General features: G+C 52.0%; 1 non-coding gene across 1 annotated transcript; it reads left to right on the top strand.

Annotated features, from left to right (window-relative positions):
• Positions 1–2925: 2925 nt before the first annotated feature.
• Positions 2926–3083, top strand: LOC118515484. The gene has a single exon (XR_004907154.1). It is a non-coding gene; the product is annotated as a 5.8S ribosomal RNA (ribosomal RNA).
• Positions 3084–3222: the final 139 nt, after the last annotated feature.

Genomic DNA, 3222 nt, shown 5'->3' with positions numbered 1-3222 from the left:
TCGCAGGTCGTATGCGAGCCTTGATTGGTCCTGTTGGGGGCGTGCTGGGTGTATGCCTCGGTACGTCAAATGTTGGTGTACGATTGTACATCGATAATCTGACATCCTCCTGAACAACCTTGCTCGTGTGGTTATTGGCGCTGTGGAGTCGGTGTACTGCCGCAGGTCAATGAGAGTGGTCACAACAAAGATTGTGTCACCTGATGAACGTAGAAGAGAGTCTGCGGGGACTGGTGCCCTGTAGACAAAAAATATCGAACAAGCAATTGACGAAGACGAATTCTGGTTGATCCGACCAGTAATTACGCTTGTCTCAAGGTTACCCATGCATGTCTAAGTACAAACATAAATGAATGTGAAACCGCATAAGGCTCAGTACAACAGCCATAATTCACAAGATCATCCACCCATCAGTTACTGGATACTGTGGAAAAGCCAGAGCTATACATGCAACATTCCGGGACCGCTGTCCGCTTGCGGGCGGTGGGAACTGGTGCAACTTATTAGTAAACCAATCGCCTCCGGGCGGCTTGAGTTGAAGTCTGGATAAGGATGCCGATCGTATGGTCGCTTGACCGACGACAGATCTTGCAAATGTCTGCCCTATCAACTATTGATGGTAGTGTAGAGGACTACCATGGTTTGCGACGGTAACGGGGAATCAGGGTTCGATTCCGGAGAGGGAGCCTGAGAAATGGCTACCACATCCAAGGAAGGCAGCAGGCGCGTAAATTACCCATCCCGGCACGGGGAGGTAGTGACGAGAAATACAATATGGACCTCTCTAACGATGGTCCATAATTGGATGAATTGAGCATAAATCCTTCAATAAGGATCAAGTGGAGGGCAAGTCTGGTGCCAGCAGCCGCGGTAATTCCAGCTCCACTAGCGATATTAATTGTTGCGGTTAAAACGTTCGAAGTTTTATTCCCCGTCCAGACGCGCGACCGCCGCGGGCGCCCGGCACACGCCGGATACGTTCGTGCGCGAGCTCGCGGCTGCGACCACAATGGTGTTGCCTGGGCGTCAACCTCGTGATCGGTCGGGCACGTCCCGAGCCGGTGCGTGGTGCCCGGGCAGCTCCCATTTACCTTGAACAATTAGAGTGCTTCAAGCAGGCTAGTACAAAACGTCCACACCCGCCCAGGTTGGCGTTGGCCGAGAAATCTTGCATGGAATAATGGAACATGACCTCGGTCTGAGTCTTTTGGTTGTTTGTATAGACCCAGAGTAATGATTACAGAAGTAGTTGGGGCATTGGTATTACGGCGCGAGAGGTGAAATTCGTAGACCGTCGTAGACCAACTGAAGCGAAAGCGTTTGCCATGGATGCTTTCATTAATCAAGAACGAAAGTTAGGATCGAAGGCGATTAGATACGCCCTAGTTCTAACCGTACCGATGCCAATCAGCAATTGGAGACGCTACTACATTCGGTGCTCTCAGTAGCTTCCGGAAACCAAAATCGGTTCCGGGGGAAGTATGGTTGCAAAGTTGAAACTTAAAGGAATTGACGGAAGGGCACCACAAGAAGTGGAGCTTGCGGCTTAATTGACTCAACACGGGAAAACTTACCAGGTCCGAACTTATCGAGGTAAGACAGATTAAGAGCTCTTTCTCAAATTTAAGGGTAGTGGTGCATGGCCGTTCTTAGTTCGTGGAATGATTTGTCTGGTTAATTCCGATACGAACGCGACTCAAACAAGCTAACTAGAACGCTGTCAGCAGTGTGCCTCCGGGCGCACCTGACGTTACGGGGCGGCGGCGCCTTCGCGGGCGGTCGTCGCACTAGTTTGCCCTGCTTAGCGGGACACTTTTGTTTAGCAAGGTGAGAGTGAGCGATAACAGGTCCGTGATGCCCTTAGATGTTCTGGGCTGCACGCGTGCTACAATGTGGGCAGCAGCGTGTTCTCGCCAATAGGCGCCCCCATTCCGAGAGACGGGAAATCACCCAAATGCTCATTTAGTTGGGATTGGGGACTGCAAACGGTCCCCATGAACCTGAATTTCTGTAAGTGCTAGTCATGCTAGCGCTGATTACGTCCCTGCCCTTTGTACACACCGCCCGTCGCTACTACCGATGGATTATTTAGTGAGGTCTCTGGAGGCATACCTTCCGCGTTCCTTCGTGAGCTGCAGTTGGCACGGCCGAAGTTGACCGAACTTGATGATTTAGAGGAAGTAAAAGTCGTAACAAGGTTTCCGTAGGTGAACCTTCGGAGGATCATACCGATCAAACAAGTCCGGAGTGAGGTTGCCAAACGCATCGTCGGCATCATTCTGACGCGCACGCTACAACCACAAGATGGTGGCACACTTGGTAGAGTGAGCGAAGCAACTCTTTCAAAGGATACACATACCATGACTCGGCGCAGGTCGTAAAGACGCACACTTTGGCAGTACCGGGTACCTTATACACTGACTGATTGTCGTGTCACAAAGGTGATCGACAGTCGCACTTTGGCGTGCTCGGCTCCGCAACCGTCGGGGCCGTGGGCGCCTGCAGTGTGGTACTAGGGAACCGAGTGTGTGGTGGTTTGTGTATAATGGACATATCATTACCCATCAAACAAGGAGAGTGAGGTTGCCAAACGCATCGTCGGCTCACATGCTGACGCGCACGCTACAACCACAGATGGTGTACACACTGGTAGAGCGAAGCACTCTTTCAAAGGGATACACATACCACTGCCTCGGCGAAGGTCAGTAAGACGCACACTTTGCAGTACCGGGTACCTTATACACTGACTGATTGTCGTGTCACAACGTGGTGATCGACAGTCGCACTTGGCGTGCTCGGCTCCGCATCCGTCGGGGCCGTGGGCGCCTGCAGTGTGGTACTAGGGAAGCAGAGTTGTGTGTTGGTTTGTGTATAATGGATGGATGGACTTCGGTTCCTTCATCAACTAGTTCGGTGTGTACGTTAAACCCTAGGCAGGGGATCACTCGGCTCATGGATCGATGAAGACCGCAGCTAAATGCGCGTCAGAATGTGAACTGCAGGACACATGAACATCGACACGTTGAACGCATATGGCGCATCGGACGACTCAACCCGACCGATGCACACATCCTTGAGTGCCTACCAAGTTATCTCAACACTCTAACCAAACTGACCGTCCTGACCCATCATAGGGGGGTAGGCTGTCGCAGCATGGCGTGCTCGGATCCGCATCCTTGTCGGGACCGTGGGCGCTGAAAGTGAGAGTGCTAACACAGAGAG

This window comes from Anopheles stephensi, unplaced genomic scaffold (assembly GCF_013141755.1).
Source record: "Anopheles stephensi strain Indian unplaced genomic scaffold, UCI_ANSTEP_V1.0 ucontig157, whole genome shotgun sequence".
Classification (NCBI taxonomy): Eukaryota; Metazoa; Arthropoda; class Insecta; order Diptera; family Culicidae; genus Anopheles; species Anopheles stephensi.
Note: the sequence above shows the minus strand (reverse complement) of the source record. Positions and strands in the feature narration are given on the sequence as shown.